The 18,875-nt window shown below is 32.2% G+C and overlaps 1 long non-coding RNA gene across 2 annotated transcripts in view; it reads right to left on the reverse strand.

Annotated features, from left to right (window-relative positions):
- The window catches only part of LOC139358028 (uncharacterized), an 88,178-nt gene that overhangs the window by 12,751 nt on the left and 56,552 nt on the right, over positions 1-18,875 (reverse strand). Inside the window, exons 4-5 of one of the 2 annotated variants that reach the window (XR_011612237.1) lie at positions 4,852-5,033; positions 4,368-4,699 (exon numbers count right to left, since the gene is read on the reverse strand). This is a non-coding gene — a long non-coding RNA (uncharacterized lncRNA). Of the gene's footprint in view, positions 1-4,367; positions 4,700-4,851; positions 5,034-18,875 lie in introns of those variants that run through there. The other variant, XR_011612238.1, reaches the window with a different exon arrangement.

Below are 18,875 nucleotides of genomic sequence, written 5' to 3' on the forward strand. Positions count from 1 at the left end.
GTTATTTAATTTCTCTCAGTAGTGTTTTATTGTCTTCTGTGTATAATTTCTACACATATTTCATTAGTCTTACATCCTGAGTTCATATTAGATGATACTATAAAACTATTTTAATATAACTATAATTGTTTCAACTTCATAAAAATATTGATTTTGGGGGTGCATTTTTATGATCAATGTTTTTCTCTTATATTGATATTTATGGAATGCTAGTCTTATTAAATGTGTTGCAAATTGTTCCAAACAATTATTTTTCCTCTATTTTCTGAAATAGAGTGTATGAGATTGAAATTATTTCTGTAAGTGTTTGATAAAGTTTACCAATGCAGCCTACTTGTCTTGGCATTTGTTACCTGGAAAGATTTTATTTGTAATTATTTATTAAGTTCAGAATTATTATTTATTATCTTTCTTTTGTTCTTGAGTTAATTTTAATAATTTGAATATTTTAAATAATTGTTCTACTTCATCTATGTTTATGGGCATAAAGTTAAATCATATTTTCTTTTAGTATCTTTAGAATATCTTGGGATGTCTTCTTTTTCATTTGTGATATTGGTCATTTGTGTCTTTATTTTCCCTTGATCAATTTAGCTCTAGGTTTCTCATTTTTATTGATCTTTAAAAACGTTTTGGTTTACAAAAATTATCTCTGTTTCTGATTTTTATTTCATCTTTTATATTACTGTGGGCTTCATTTGCTCTTTTATTTACATTTTTAAGGTATGAACATAAATGACTATTTTGAGAGCTTTCTTATTTTCTTTATATAATTTTGTAGATCTAGGTTTTCCTGTAAGATCTGTTATAGGTATGTCTAAATATTACTCATATTATTATTTTATTTTCATTAACTTCAAAATATTTTATATTTCTTCTTATAATTTATTCCCCTAGGCATATAGATTTCAAATATCTGATTTTTTTCAGATATTTTCTGTTATTGATTTGAAATTTACTGCTATAGTTGTCACATAACATATGTCATATGAGTTGGCTATTTTTAATATATCATTTTTATGCCTTAGAATTTAGCCTGTCTTGGTGAATACTCCTTGTGTACTTGAAAAGAATATGTAGTTTGGTCTTTGGGGGTGAAATTGTCCAATAAATATTAATTCTGGCAGGTTGCTTTTTTGTGTTGATTAGGGCTTCTATATACTTAAAAGTTTTTCTCCAGTTTTTAAAAATCAACTACTTGTAGAAGATTATGAGAAGTTCAAACTCTAATTTTGGAGTTTTCTAACTTACTTTTTTCTTTTATCACATTTTACTTAATTAATTTTGAAGCTCAATTAATGATTTTATACAAAACTGAGTTTTTAATGTCTTTTGATAAAATCATGTCTTTATCATTATGAAATACCCTTATTTATCCTCAGATATATTCCTTTTTTGAAGTCTACTTTCTTGGATATAAATATAGCAACTTTGCTTTTTTGTAAGTTATTGCACAGTAGAACTTCCATGCCTTCATTGTTATACAATATGTATTTTCTTAATTTAAAGTGGGGTCCTTTTAGACAGTCAATTGTTGGGTATTGCTTTTATTAATTTTCTTTTCTTTTCTTTTTTTGAGATAGAGTCTTGCTCAGTCACCAAGGCTGGAGTGCAGTGGCTCGATCTCCACTCACTGAAAGCTCTGCCTCCCAGGTTCACGCCATTCTCCTGCCTCAGCCTCTCCAGTAGCTGGGACTACAGGCACCCGCCACCATGCCGAGCTAATTTTTTTTTATTTTTGTATTTTTAGTAGAGGTGGGGTTTCACCGTGTTAGCCAGGATGGTTTCCATCTCCTGACCCCATCTCAGCCTCCCAAAGTGCTGGGATTACAGACGTGAGCTACCACGCCCGGCTGCTTTTATTAATTTTCTTATCTCCACTTTTTATTTGGAGTATTTATAACATTTGCATGTAATAATATTACTAATATTGTCAGATTTCAATCTGCCACTTGCATATGTATCTTGCATTTGTACACTCTGTTTATTGTTTCTTGTTTTCATTCCTTTATTCCATTTTTTGGATTGAGTAAGAATTTTTTTAACCTTTTCATTTCATTCCACTATAAAATATATAGTTGTTTTATATATTTTGTATGGTGTTTTGGTAGTTTAAAATGGGAGGCTAAGTCCAATTCCTGTTATTTCACCACAGATGGAATTTGCACGTGCTTTCAGTAGGTTACTTTGGACATAGCCAGTGTAAGAGAGCCTACATTGGAGGATTACTTTACAAAATTACTTTTTCCATCAAAGTAATGATTTTTCAACATAAATGCTTGATACTTATTTCTTTTCAGATCCATAATCTATATCTAATATGTTGCTTTTTGAGTTCTACCTACCACTAACATATGTATATTGTTCTCAGTGATTTAGCTAGTAGTCACAGATGTTACTAGAATGTTTGTTTTGTATATTCATTTCTAATAAAACAATAATATTATCAACATAGATTAGATAAAACATATCTAATAAAATAATATTTGAAAGTTCAATAAAAATGTCATTTCGTGTCTTATTAAAGTGTATCTATATCAAGATATTTGTAGGAAAGCAAGCTATGCCATTGTACCCTTACCAGAATGATGTATTTGAAGACATATTCTGTAAGTGTTCTTGGCATTGCAGAATATGTGTCACAAGATAAAACACAACTTTTTTCCCCAAATTAATGCTAATGACTGTTATTAGCCTTAACAATTTAATTGTATTGGCCTATCTGTACTCATTTAGTAATTAAATCTAGAATCAGCTGTTTGAATAACGTTCACCAATTTTATTAGATTTTAAAAGTAGTATGAATTAATTGCAGAAATAATAAAATATAAAAATATTTCAAAATATAGACAAATACTGCTTACAAGGATAACCACCATTAGCATTTCAGAGCATATTGTGTTTTTCTTTTTCTTTGAACAAAATTGTTCATATAATATTTGCATTGTTTGGCTTTCTACTCTTGTAATTGAACTAATCATAAATATGTCCCCTGTCACTAAATATCTGTATGTAAGATGTATTTTCATAGTAAACCTAATTCTGGATGCTTAGGTTGTTTCCAACAAAAAAGCTCCCAACATGCTAATAAAGTAGCAGTCTATTTTGGTAGGTGAAAAATGACTTTTACTCTTTGTAAATTTTGTGGGGTACTGTGAGGTTTATATAATATATATTCAATACATATACATGTGATATGTACTCAGTAAATAACTGTTAGTTAGAAAATAATATGTGGAGAATGATATCTGCTACACTCATTTTAAAACTAAGTAATGTCCTATGTAGAATTTTACTGCCTTAGCTTTGAAACATTTTATATAGGCAGATGTTCTTAGTTTAATTGTTTATGTAGAACACATTTTTCCTACAATTCAGTTGACTCAGAAGTTGACCTAAATAATAGTCAAGTGATTTTAATAGGATATTTATATTGAATGCCTACTATGTTCTGTGCACTATAGTAATCACTAGGACAACAGACACTAAAGCAAACACGTTATCATTTATCAAAGACCCTATGCCCCAAAACTACTAGTTCAATAAATGACAATAATTATTCTCATTACTCTGGCATGACTAATATAGATTCAGAATTAAAGTAACTTCCTATCTAGCAAAGAGTGAAAAGATTACAACTTTGCACTTTAATTAACTTCAGTAAACAGAAAATCAACCTTTTCTCCTGAGGGGGAATTCAGTTGCCTAATTTTAAAATGATAAATAACATTTCTTAAATACTATGTAATTTATTCAAGCATAAAAGTAAATTATAGATGTCTTTCAAAATTCAGCTCATAGTTATGAATTTTTAAGTATCAAATTATGTGATCTGCACAAATTCTTTCCCTTTAAACTGATGAATTCATGAAAAAATTTAAAAGAGAAGAAATATGTAAGTAATATTCATGTATTAATGTGTATTCCCTCCAAAGGTGGGCAATGGGAAATGGCAAATGTTATTTTCACAAGTCCCAGGAAATCACATAACATTCTATTGAGATTCAAAACAGAAAATCCTTGCATTTTAATATTTCAGTGGCAAATGCTCTCATAATTAATATCTGCTTTTAAATTAGGTACAATTTTGAAACATCTATTGAGTCTAAGTGAACATATTTTTTCTAATAATGTTTCAAATAATTTACTAATTCTTTAAGTGTTCTTAGCATTGCAGAATATGTGTCACATATTTTGGCTGAGATCCACTTTCTATAATAGCCAACCTTAATTGAATACTTCCTATCATATAAAGTCTTATATGAGCAATATAGCATTTAATATTAATAGAAAGTTCATATTCATATATATGAATAATAATGTAAAATGATTTTTAATTTTATTTTATACAGGAGGACACAGACTTAGAAAGTTGATGTAGCATAAACAGAATAAGCATTTTTTATTTCTCTCTCCTGAAATTTCATATGAATGATAGTTACTATTTTTGCAAGTATTATTCTTCATCAACAAAAAAATGAGAGAGTCTAGTGATAAACCTCAGGATTTCAACGTTTTCTGGGGAAGAGAAAGTAGATGGAGAGATACAGATGCGTTACCATGACAGATGAAACCTACAGTTAAGAAGTGCCCTTGACTGGAGTGCATGGACAAGAATACTTGCCAGCATGGCGGTGCCCAAGAGGAGCTCCAGACTCAAGGATGGCAGGTGCAACAGAAAGCATATTGAGGAGCAAGGCTGAAAAGAATGAGATAAATACTGAAGTTCTTTCTATGAACTTCCAACAACTCATTCCTAAATTATGATTGCAAGAATATTTGTCACTAAATCTTAGGTCAATAGGTGAGTTTTTCCTTCTTTTAAACCTCAATAAAATTATCTTAACTTACCTGAATTATCTTGAGAAGATTAGTGTATATTTTTTGTAGTGGGTTGAATGGCAGTCTCCCAAAAGATATGTCTACTCAGAGTCTGTAAATGTTTCCTTATTTGTAGAAAAGTAAAAGGCCTTTCAAATTTAATTAAGCTAAGATTCTCTCCATAAGATCATCCTGGATTGTGCTGGTGGTCCCTAAATCCAATGAAAAAGGAAAAATCCATAAAAAAGAAGAGAAGACAGATACAGACAGAGCCATATGAAGGTGGAGGCAGAGGTTGCAGTTGTGCGACATCAAGCTAAGTATTGTCAAGGACTGATTGTAGGTACTGGAGTCTGGAAGAGGCAGTAATGATTCTCATTTAAAGCCTTCAAAGGGACTGTGTTATTGCTGACACCCTGACTTCAGATTTCTGGTCTCTAGAATTGTGGTAGAATAAATTCCTATTGTTTAAAGCCATCAGATTTGTGGTAATTTATTATAGCATTCCTAGGAACTAAACCAATGCTACATCAGGTAAAAAGCCCTCTAATTACTGGCAATTTAAATTCAAAGACGTAATGGTCAGCTATTTGCTGTAAACAAACAACATCACATACAGGGAGCTCTGAAACAGACATCTCTGCTTCATTCTAAAATATGAGTGGATCTTAAATATTTAACCATTTGTTTGAGAAAAATCTATAGTTGCAGAGAAAGAACAAGATAAACCAGGAAGAAATATAAGTGTCTTAGAAAAAAGATGATTTCAGTAACAATAATTTAACCACTATCTTCAAGGGCATTTAGGTTGATATTAGGTATTGAATCTATAAACAAAAATAAGACGTTTTTGAATAGGAAAATTCAGAAAAATACGAATATGAAGGTCGCCCAAAAAACTAAAAATAGTATTACTGCATGAACCAGAAATTCTTCTTCTCTGTATCCGCCTGAAAGATTAGAAATTGGTATGTTAAAGAGATGTCTACATTCCCATGTTCATTGTAGGATTGCTCACAATAGCTAAGTTATTAAATCAATCTAAGTGTTCATTAATAAAGGAATGGATTAAGACATATGGTATACATATGCAATGGAATACTACTTAGACTTAAAAAGAAAAATCCTCTGTAACTTGTGACAACATTGACAGAATTGGAGAACATTATGCTAAGTGAAATAAGACAAACATAGAAAGACAAACATAGAAAGACAAACACTGCATGTTCTAAGTTACATGTAGAATCTAAAACAATTGAAGTCCTAGAAGTTTAGAGTAGAATAGTGATTATGAGGGGTTGGAGGAGGGGTTTGGGAGAATGGAGAGATGATAGTCAAAGGATAGAAAGCCTCAGTTAAGTAGAAAAATACATATTTTTAGAAAAATAGCACAGCATGATGAATATAGCTATAAATGAGTACTCTATATTTAACGTTACTGACAGTAAATTTGTAATGTCCTCATCACAAAAAAGTCAAAATTTTTTTATTCAAACAAAGTTTTCAATATGACATACAAATTAATATATTGACTAGATACATTGAAGGGTTAATAGATGATGTAAGAGGCCCTTCCTACAATTCAAAGACAGATGCAATGCCATGGGAAGTATTGCCAACCTGCAATTAATACTTTCAGAAAAGGGGAACAGAGAACATAGAGTAAAATATATATATGTGTGTGTGTGTGTGTGTGTGTGTGTATATATGTGTGTGTGTATGTGTGTGTATATATATATATATATATCTCAAATAAACAGTAAAAGAATTGTCTAAAGAATTCTGAAACACATAAATTAGAAAAGACCAAACTTTATGTGTCATAGTGAAATTCAAGTATATAAATCGTAAAAGGAAGGCACTAAACATTTCCAAAGAAAAAGAAATAAAAGCAGGTGTTTTACAAAAGGAATAACAATGAGATAAAGTTCAAGTGTCTCATCACCAATTCTAAGTACTAGAACATAATAGAGAAAGCCCTTCAAATTTGAAAGGATAAATATAATTAAAGTAGACTAATTATATTCCCACAAAATGTTGAATCGATTGTTATTGCAGAATAAAAACATTTCTTCACATGCTGTGCCTCCTTAAAGTTTTCTTTCGAAATACAATTTTTAAAAGTCACTTGAGAATAGATTGTATTAATAAGAAAGTGACCTAGATGGAGGAATAAAAGGTATGAAAAAATATTTGATGTAAGGAGGAAAACATTGAAGAGAAGCTTCAGCTTCAAAAGTGTTATAGGCTGAGAGGAATCAGTCTAATAAAAATTGAGGAAGAGAGAACTTCAACAGGGTGCTCTTCAGATGAAGGGAATATTTGATAGGATGTGTAAAACAATTATAGTTTCAAATGTATGTCTTTGCAAATAAAGGTTAAGACTAAGAAAATTTGCAAGTGAATGCAAGTGAAAATAAAATATATTAAGAAACTTGAGAAGAAACCCCATGGTTCATGACACTTAAAAACATATCACTGAATTTAACCGGCTAAATTGTGCTTTTTGCTAAATTTTAAAATTTGGAATAATGTAAATTCACAGGAAGTTGCAAAGATAGTATATTCCTTTTACCATGTTTCCCCCAATAATTACATTTTTGCTAACTATAGTAGAATATAAAAAACTGACAGATTGACACTCATACAATGTGTATGTACAAATCATTGTCAGTGTGTCACATGGATAAATTTATGTAAGCACCACAGTGATCAAAATACAGAATTATTTTATCTTCCTAATGTTACTCCCACCTACCCACCTTTCCAATACCCAGGCAACAAATAATTCATTCTCAATACCTATTTTCTTATTTAAGGATGTTATACAGCTGGAATCATACCATCTTTTTGACTTTTTTTGGTTACACACACAATAATACCCTTGAGTTCTATGCACATTTTTAGATGTATAAATATTTTTGTATTGCTGAATAGTAATCTATGGCATAGATACACCATAGTTTGGCATATTGATCATTTATCTAGTGCAGTGTGTTTTAGTTAACCCATTTTTTTGGCTATTACAAATGAAATTGTTTTGATAAATTATGTAACACTTTTTTCTGTGGATATAATTTATTCTTTGAGATAAGCATGAATGCTAGGTCATATGGTAAGTATATGATCAGTATTTTAAGACATCATGAAACTTTCCTTCAGATTCCTTCAGAATGACTTTTACATTACATTCAGAATGTTTTTACATTCCAACCAGTCAGTCGTATATAAATGATCTAATTTATTTGCATCCTTGTAAGAGTTTGTTATCATTATATTTTATATTTGTTTTTTGGATAGGTATACAGTAATATCTCATAATGGTATCTATTTGCATTTTACTGATGGCTAGTGATGTTCAATATCTTTTATATGTGCTTACCTGTTATCTGTATAACCTGTTTAGTTAAGTGTCTCTCCATGTCTTCTGTCCACTTTCTAATAGAGATATTTGTATTTTTTTCTTATTGTTGAGTTTTAAGAGTTCTTATATAATCTAAAATAAGTCTTTTTTCAGATATGTGATCAGAAACTCTTATTTTCCTAGATTTCTCCTTATATTTTTGTCTTCTTAATCAAGTCTTATACGCAAAAATTTTAAATTCTGATGAAGTCCAAGTTGTGAAATATTATTTTTATGAATGATGCTTTTGGTACCATGGTAACATCTCTTTGTGAAGATCCAGGACTGAAATATTTTTTCCTATGATTTTTTAGGGAAGTTTTAAAATGTTACATTTTACTTTTAAATCTATGATAAATTTTGAGACAAATGTTCTGTAATTTATGTGGGTTAGATAAACATTTGTTTTTTTATATGAATATCCAATTTTCCCAGCGTGATGTGTTGAAAAGATTATTCTTCCTTCATTGCACTGTTTTTTAACACATCAGCACTCAAATTGGTGTATTTGTGAAGGGTTAATTCTGACTATTCTATTCTGTTCCATTGATCTGTGGATTACTGTACCTATTTGTTTTGAAAGTGTTAAGAGTGATTCATAAGATTATGTTATCATTTTATAAAATTGTTTACTTTTATTACTTCCTTTAATTTCCACATAAATTTTGGAACAATCATGTCTATATTTACAAAAATTTCCAGGGATTTTGATAAATGCTGTGTTAAACTTGTACATCAATTTCAGAAAAAATGACAATTTACTACATTAAGTCTTTCAATCCATGAATATGGTATGACTTTTTATTTAATTAAATCTTCATTAATATTGTTTATCAGTGGTTGCAAATTATTTTTTCTTTTGATATCCATGTGTTCATCAATAGAGATATAATTGCTTTTGTATATAAGTCTTGTATTATGAAACTTTGCTGAACACACTTATTAGTTCTATTTGCTATTTAGTATATAACTTGGTATTTTCTCTGTAGACAATCATGTCACCTCCTTTATTACTTTCTTTGATGTGTATGACTTTATTTTTGTTTCTTGTTTTATTGTTAAATTTATAACTTCCAGTATCATGTTGAATAGCAGTAGTGAGTGTAGACATGTTTGCTAATAAATTGCTTTCCTCTGAAGATTAGTTGATCTGATATTGATGTCAATCTTGTTTTCCTTTGATAAGTATTTGTGTATATTTATTTTTCTTTTGTTTTAACTTTAATAAGCTGTATGTTCATATCTGAAGCATGATCTTAAGAGAAAAGCATTCATCCTTTAACTATTAGATATAGTATCAGCTATAAGTTGTGTTTAAGTTTTTTATCAAGGTGAAAACATTTCTTTCTATTCTTTATTTTATGAGTATTTTTCTTATGATTGGGATTGAATTTTGTCAAATACTGTCTCTGCATCAGTTGCTATGACTATAAAATGTTCTTTTAAGCCTGTAGAGTTAGCGTACTACATGGATTAATATTTGGATATTAAACCAATATTGCATCATTGGTGTAAACTCCATTTGGTCATGGATTTCACACACACATACACACACACAAACGGAGAGAGACAGAAAGAGAGAGAGAGATTGAGAGAAACAGAGTCAACTGAAAAAACATCCAAAAGGTTGTGGAGTTTTTTGTAAGCAGCATATTGTTGGATCACGTTTTTTAAATACATTCTGTCAATCTATAAATTTTAAGTGAGTCATTTAATCCATTCACCTCCAAAGTTATTAAGGGTATCTACAGTTTTTTCTTGTTATTGTTAATTGTTTTCTAGTTGTTTTAATAAATTCTTTGATTGTTTATTTATCTATGTCTCTGTGGTTTGGTAAAAATCTGCAGTGTTATTTGATTCCTTTCTCTCTCTACATTGTGTCATTGTTTTATAAGCCCTGTGAGTTTTATACATTTTATACATGATGATGAATATACATTTTTCACTTTCATGTTTGAAATGATTTTGGGCATTTCTTCTAGGGCTAGTCTAGTAGCAATGAATTTTCTCAATATTTTCTTGTCTGAGAAAGTTGTTATTTTTCACTCATTTATGAAGATTTTACTTGTTGGAAAAAATTCTTGACTGACAATTTCCACCCCGCTCCCCAGCACCATTCTGGCTGGGCGCGGTGGCTCACGCCTGTAATCCCAGCACTCTGGGAGGCCAAGGCCGGTGGATCACCAGGTCAGAAGATCAAGACCATCCTGGCTAACACGGTGAAACCCCATCTCTACTAAAAATACAACAAATTAGCCAGGCATGGTGGGCAGGCACCTGTAGTCCCAGCTACTCGGGAGGGTGAGGCAGGAGAATGGCATGAACCCGGCAGATGGAGGTTGCAGAGAGCCGAGATGGTGCCACTGGCCTGGACGACAGAGCAAGACTCTGTCTAAAAAAAAAAAAAAAAAAAAAAAAAAAGAAGAAGAAGAAGAAAAGGGGAAAAAAAAGAAATACCATTCCATTCTCTTCTGGCTTCTAAGTATTTGCTGATAAGATCTCGGTCAGTCTAACTAAGTTTTCTTTGCTATTTTTAAAATTAATTTTAACTTTAACATTATACATTCTGATTATATTATGCCATAGTGAAGTTTTTTTTTTTTTTTTTTTTTTGAGACGGAGTCTCGCTCTGTCGCCCAGGCTGGAGTGCAGTGGCCGGATCTCAGCTCACTGGAAGCTCCGCCTCCCGGGTTCACGCCATTCTCCTGCCTCAGCCTCCCGAGCAGCTGGGACTACAGGCGCCCGCCACCTCGCCCGGCTAGTTTTTTTTGTTTGTTTGTTTTTGTTTTTTGTATTTTTTTAGTAGAGACGGGGTTTCACTGGGTTAGCCAGGATGGTCTCGATCTCCTGACCTCGTGATCCGCCCGCCTTGGCCTCCCAAAGTGCTGGGATTACAGGCTTGAGCCACCGCGCCCGGCCGTGAAGTACTTTTTGTAATGTGTTTTCATGGGGATTACTTATAATGTATATCTGAATTTCTAACTCCCTTGCTAAACTGGGGAAGCTTTCATCAATTAATGCCTTAAATAGGCTTTCTAAACTTTTTTTATCTCTCTTCCCTCTTTGGAATACTGATAATTCATAAGTTTAGTGGTTTTAGGTAGTCCATAATGTCTCAAAGTCTTTGTTCCTTCTTTTTTATTCTATTTTTCTTTTTATTTTTTTCTACCTGGATTATTTTAAAAGATTGGTCATCGAGTTCTGAGATTCTTTCTTCTGCTAGGTCTGGTCTATTACTAAAGCTTCAAATGTATTTTGTATTTACTTCAATAAATTTTTCAGTTCTAGAATTTCTGGGTTTTTTTTTTCCCCAGCATATCAATACCCCTGGCAAATTTCTCATTAATACTCTAAATTGATTTTCTAATTTTATAAATTAGTTTTAACTTACCTTGCCTTTCACTGAGGTTCTTTAAAATCCATGCTTTGAATCATTTATCTGGCATTTCAAGGATTTGTTTTGTGTTGAGATCTGTTGCTGGACAAATGTCATGGTCTCTTGGTGGTGAAGTATTTTCTCTTTTTTTCATGTTTTCTAGTATATGTTTTTATATTGATATCTGCATACCTGGTGTAACAGTCACTTCTTCCAATTTGTTGAAACTGCTTTCGTAGGGGAAGATTTTTTTCCTGAATCTATACATATGTTTTATCAAAGCTTTAGCTTTGAGTTTGGTTGCCTGTGGTAGTGTGATCTCTATGTGAATTCTTTGACAGTAAATGGGGTCACTGGTATCTGTGATTTCCTTGGTAGTTTAGAAGCACCACTGATTACTTCTATTAATAGAAGCAATTATGAAGTTTTGCTTGGAACTAGGACACCAGGTGTGTCAGTCTCTGGGCCCCAGTGGTGACAGCTGTGGGTTGAGTGTTCCTATTCTTAGATCAGGAGCAGCTAACAGTGGCACTGTTGTTAGTGAATCCTGGAGGTCTTAGGCCTGCAGGTGGTTTTTTCAAGTTATAGTAGTAGCAGTGGTGGGCTGGATATGTTGGTGGGTTCTCAGGTCCCTGGGCTTATGTATAACTTATATAGCTATATTCATATCTATAATTTATATATGTATAGATATATACAATCTATAGACTTGTATATATAGTATATATGTATATTTTTTATATATCTACATATAACATATATGTAAAGATAGCATACATCTATACATATATAGATAACATATATCTATACATATGTAAGTTAAACAGACTTTACATCAAACAGTAAAATTAAACAAAGACAGTCATTACTTATGATATAGGGATTAATTTAGCAAGAAGATATAACAATTCTAAACCTATATGCACCTCACACTGGAGCACCTAGATATATAAAGCATATATTAGATTTAAAACATATATAATAAGAGTGGTGCACTTTAGCATCCCAATCACATGTTAGATAGATCATCAAGGCAAAAAAATCAAACAAGGAACAATGAACTTAAATTGGACTTTAGATCAAGTGGACTGAACAAATATTTACAAAACATTCTACCCAACAACTGCATCATGTACATTATTCTTTTCATACATGGAACATTCTCCATGATAGACAATATATTAGGTTACAAAACCTAAGTCTCAATGATATTTTAATAATCAAAATTTTGTGAAATATCTTTCAGACTGCAATGGAGTAAAACTAGAAATAAATACCAAGAGGAACTTCAGAAACTATACATATACATGAAAATTAAATAACATACTCCTGAAGAATTGGGTCAACAAATAAATTAATACAAATTTTAAAAATTGTGAAACAAGTGTAAATGGAAACATAAACTACAAAAACCTGTGTGACACACCAAAATAGTGCTAAGAAGGAAGATTATAGCATGAAATACCTACATCAAAAAGATAGGACTATTACAAATAAACAACCTGACACCTCAAGAAGCTAGAAATGCAAGAACAAACCAAACACAAAATTAGCAGCAGAAAAAATAACAAAGAACACACCAGAACTAAATGAGATGAAGACAAATAATTACAAAGAATCATTGAAATGAAAAGTTGTTTTTACAAAATGATAAACATATGAACAAACCACTAGCTAGCCTAACCAAGAAAAGAATAGAAAGGATACAAGTTCAAAAAATTAAAATAAAAAAGGAGACACTACAAATCATAAAACAGAAATACAAAAGATTATTAGATACTATTGTAAAAGATGATAGGCTTACAAACTAGAAAATCTGGAGAGAATGGATGAATTCCTGGAAACAATCTACTGTGACTGAATCAGAAAGAAATTAAAAATATCAAAAAGACTAATAATAAGTAGTTAGATTGAATTCGCAAAGAAAAGCACAAGACCAGATGGATCTACTGCCAAAATCTACCACACTTAATAAAAAAAAGTTCCTGAAACTGTTTCAAAAAATTGAGGCAGAGAGAAGTCTTAACTTGCTCTATTATTCTGATACCCAAACCAGATAAAAACACAAAAAAGAAAACTATAGACCAGTATCCCTGATTAACATAGATACAAAAATCTTCAAGAAAATTCTAGCAAACCAAATCCAACAGCACATCAAAAAGATAGCCTAACATGATCAAGTGGGCTTATACCAGGGATGCAAGAATATTTCAGCATATTCAAATCAGTAAATGTGATACATCATATAAACATTATTAAGGACAAAAACCATATGATGATCTCAATAGATGTACATACAGCATTTGATAAAATTATGCATCTCTTCATAAAAACTCCCTACACAAAAAATATCAAAGGAGTATTTTTTAAAATAATAAAAGCCATATATGCCAAACCCACTGTCAACATCATACTGAAAAAGAAACATTTGAAAGCTTTCCCTTTCAAAATTAGAACAAGACAAAAATACCCACTTTAATCACTTCTATTTAATGTGGTACTGATCCATGATCCATCTTGAGGTGGTTTTGTATAAGGTGAGAGATATGGATCCAGTTTCATTCTTCTACTGTGGCTTGCCAATTATCTGAGTACCATTTGTTGGATAGGGTATCCTTTCTCCACTTTATGCTTTTGTTTGCTTTGTCAATACAAAAGATCAGTTGGCTTTAAGTATTTGGCTTTATTTCTGGGTTTTCTATTATGTTTTCTTGGTCTGTGTGCCTATTTTTAAACCAGTACCATGCTGTTTTGGTGACTGTAGCCTTATATTATAGTTTAAAGTCAGGTAACGTGATGCCTTCAGATTTATTCTTTTTGCTTAGACTTTCTTTGACTACGTGGGCTTTTTTGGGTTCCATATGAATTTTAGGATTGCTTTTTTTTTAGTTCTGTGAATAATGATGATGGTATTTTGATGGGAATTGCATTGAGCCTGCAGATTGATTTTAGAAGTATTTTTTTTTTTTTTTTTTTTTTGGAGATGGAGTCTCACTGTCACCCGCTGGAGTGCAGTGGTCAGATTTCGGCTCACTGCAGCCTCTGCCTCCCAGGTTCCAGCAATTTTCCTGCCTCAGTCTCCTGGATAGCTGGGACTACAGGCATGTGCCACCACACCTGGCTAATTTTTGTATTTTTCATAGAGACAGGGTTTCACTATGTTTGCCTGGCTGATCTCAAACTCCTGACCTCAGGTGATCCACCTGCCTCAGCTTCCCAAAGTGCTGGGATTACAGGCGTGAGCTGCCATCCCCAGCCTGAAAGTATGGCCATTTTCATGATATTGATTCTACTCATACATGAGTGTAGGATGTGTTTTCATTTGTTTGTGGTATCTATGATTTCTTTCATCAGGGTTTGTAGTATTCCTTATAGAGGTCTTTCACCTCCTTGGTTAGATGTATTTCTAAGTATTTTATTTTATTTTTTGCAGCTGTTATGAAAGGGATTGAATTCTTTATTTGATTCTTATCTTAGTTGCTACTGGTGTATAACAGAGCGACTGATTGCATACGTTAATTTTGTATCCTGAAACGGTGCTGAATTCCTTTATCAGTTCTAGGAGCTTTTTGGAGGTGTTTTTAAGGTTTTCTAGTTATACCATCACATCATCAGCAAACAGCAAGAGTTTGACTACCTCTTTATTGATTTGAATGCTCTTTATTTCTTTCTCTTGTCTGATTGCTCTGGCTAGGACTTCCAGTACTAAAAGTGAGAGTGGGCATCCTTGTCTTATTCCAGTTCTCAAGGGGAAGGCTTCTAACTTTTCCCTATTTAGTATTATGTTGGCTGTGGGTGTGTAATAGATGGCTTTTATTACATTAAGGTATGTCCCTTCTATGCCAATTTTGCCAAGGGTTTTAATCATAAACGGATGCTGGATTCTGTTAAATGTTGTTTCTGTGTCTACTGAGGTGATCAAATGATTTTTGGTTTTAATTCTGTTTATGTGGTGCATCACACTTATTGACTTGCATGTGTTAAACTATCCCTGTATCTCTGCTATGAAACCCACTTGCTCATGGCGGATATGGTTTTAATATGCTATTGGATTTGGTCAGTTAATATTTTGTTAAGGACTTTTTGCATCTATATTCATCAGGAATATTCTTCTGTAGTTTTCTTTTATTTGTTATGTCCTTTTCTGGTTTTCCTATTAGGGTGATTCTGGTTTCACTATTAGCGTGATACTGGCTTCAAAGAATAATTTAGGGAAGATTCCCCCTTTCTCTATCTGGTGGAATAGTGTCAACAGAATTGGTACCAATTATTTTTTGAATGTACGCTATAATTAAGCTGTGAATCTGTCTGGTCCTGGACTTGGTTTTGCTAGCTATTTTTAAATTATCATTTTTAATCTTGCTCCTTGTTATTGGTCTTTTTAGAGTTTCTATTTCTTCCTGGTTGGAGGGTTGTATATTTCCAGGAATTTATCCATCCCCTCTAGGTTTTATAGTTTATATGCATAAAGGTGTTCATAATAGTCATGAATGATCTTTTGTATTTCTGTGGTATCTGTTGTAACATCTCCCATTTCACTTGTAATTGAGGTTTTTGGAACTTCTCTCTTCTTTTCTTGGTTTACCTTGCTAATGGCCTATCAATTTTATCTTTTCAAATAACCAGCTTATTGCTTTATTTTTTGTATTGTGTTTTGTTTTAATTTCTGATGGGTTTGGATTTGGTTTGTTCTTGTTCCTCGAGTTTCTTGAGGTGTGAAGTTACATTGTCTAGCCGTGCTCTTTCAGATTTTTTGATGTAGGCATTTAAGGCTGTGAACTTTCCTCTTAGCACCACCTTTGCTGTATCCCAGAAGTTTAATAGGTTATGTCACCATTATCATACAGTTCATAGAATTTTTAAAAATTTCATCTTTATTTCATTGTTGACCCAATGATCATTCAGGAGCAGGTTATTTAACTTCCATGTATTTGCATCATTTTGAGGGCTCCTTTTGGAGTTCATTTTCAATTTTATTCCACTGTGGTTTGAAAGAGTACTTGATATAATTTCAGTTTTCTTAAATTTGTTCAGACTTGTTTTGTGCCCTATCATATGGTCTATCTTGGAGAATGTTCCATGTGCTGATGAATAGGATGTATATTCTGCAGTTATTGGGTAATGTTCAGTAAATTAACTGTGAAGTCCATTTTTTTCTAAGGTATAGCTTAAATTATTGTTTCTTTGTTGACTTTCTGTCTTGATGAGTGGAGTACTAAACTCTCCTACTATTATTGTGTTGCTGTCTATCTCATTTCTTAGGTCTAGTAGTAATTGTTTTATAAATTTGGGAGCTCCAGTGTGAGGTGCATATATATTTAGGATTGTGATATTTTCCTGTTGAACAAGTCCTCATATCATTATTCCCTCTTTTTCTATTTTAACTGCCATTGCTTTAAAGTGTTTTTTCTTTTTTTGTATGATTTAAAAATAGCTACTCCTGCTTGCTTTTGGTTTCAATTTGCATGGAATGTCTTTTTCCACCTCTTTACCTTAAGTTTATGTGAGTCCTTATGTATTAAGTGATTATTTTGAAAACAGCATATACTTGATTGGTGAATTCTTATCCATTCTGCCATTCTTTATCTTTTAAGTGGAGCATTTAGGCCATTTACATTCAATGTTAGTATTGAGAAGTCAGGCACTATTCTATTCATCATGCTATTTGTTGCCTTAATACCTTTTTATATATTTATCACATTTTTTATAGGTCTGTGAGATTTATGCCTTAAGGAAGTTCTATTTTGGTGTACTTTGAGGATTTACTTCAAGATTTAGAGTTCCTTTTAGCAATTCTTGTAGTGTTGGCTTGGTAATGGTGAATTCTCCCAACATTTGTTTGTCTAAAAAAGATTATATCTTTCCTTCATTTATGAAGTTTAGTTTCACTGGATGCAAACTTCTTGGCTGATAATCATTTTGTTTAAGGAGACTGAAGTTAGGGCTTCAATCTCTCCTACCTTGTAGGGTTTCTGCTGAGAAATCTGCTGTTAATCTGACAGATTTTCCTTTATGGGTTACTTGGTGATTTTGCTTCACAGCTCTTAAGATTCTTTTCTTTATCTTAACTTTAGATAAACTGATGACTTTGTGCCTAGTTGATGAAATTTAAGACCTGAAATCATAAACATTCTAGAAGATAACATCATCAGAATAACCCTTCTAGACACTGGCTTAGGAAAAGACTTCATGCCTAAGAACCCAAAAGCAAATGCAACAAAAACAAAGATAAACAGATGGGACTTAATTAAATTTAAAAACGTCTGCACAACAAAAGAAACAATCAGTAGAGTAAGCAGAGAACCCATAGACTGCAGGAAAATCATCGCAATCTATACATCCAACAAAGGACTAATATCCAGAATTTACAGGGAACTCAAATCAGAAAAAAAAAAAAAAAAAAAAAAAAATTCCACCAAAAAGTGAGCTAAGGACCTGAAGAGACAATTCTCAAAAGAAGATACACAAATGACCAACAAACATAGGAAAAAATGCTGAACATCACTAATGATCAGGGCAATACAAACCAAAACCACAAGGTGATACCACCTTACTCCTGCAAGAATGGCCATAATCAAAAAATCAGAAAAATAATAGATGTTGGCACAGATGTGGTGAAAAGGGAACACTTTTACACTACTGATGGGAATGTAAACGAGTACAACCACTATCATAAACAGTGTGGAGAATTCTTAAAGTACTAGAAGTAGAACTACCATTGATCCAGCAATCCCACTTCTGGGTATCTACCCAGAGGAAAATAAATTGTTATACAAAAAAGATACTTGCACACACATGTTTATAGCAGCAAAATTTGCAGTTGCAAAAATATGGAACCAGCCCAAATGCCCATCATTCAATGAATGGGTAAAGAAATTGTGGTGTGTGTGTGTGTGTATATATATATATACACACACACATATATGTGTGTGTATATATGTATGTATGTGTGTATGTGTGTGTGTGTGTGTGTGTGTGTATGTATATATAATGAAATACTACTCAGCTATAAGAAGGAAAGAAATAATAGCATTCCCAGAAACCTGAAAAGAACTGAAGACCATTATTCCAAGTGAAGTAACTTAGGAATGGGAAACCCAACATTGTATGCTCTCACTCACAAGTAGGAACTAAGTTATGAGAATACAAAAGCATAGGAATAATACAGTGAACTCTGGGGACTCAGGTGAAAGGCAAGGAAGGAGTGAGGGATAAAAGACTACAAATTAGGTACAGTGTATATTGCACAGGTATGCAATATACACCTAATTGGTG

The sequence above is a fragment of the Macaca nemestrina genome, chromosome 13 (genome assembly GCF_043159975.1).
Source record: "Macaca nemestrina isolate mMacNem1 chromosome 13, mMacNem.hap1, whole genome shotgun sequence".
Taxonomy (NCBI): domain Eukaryota; kingdom Metazoa; phylum Chordata; class Mammalia; order Primates; family Cercopithecidae; genus Macaca; species Macaca nemestrina.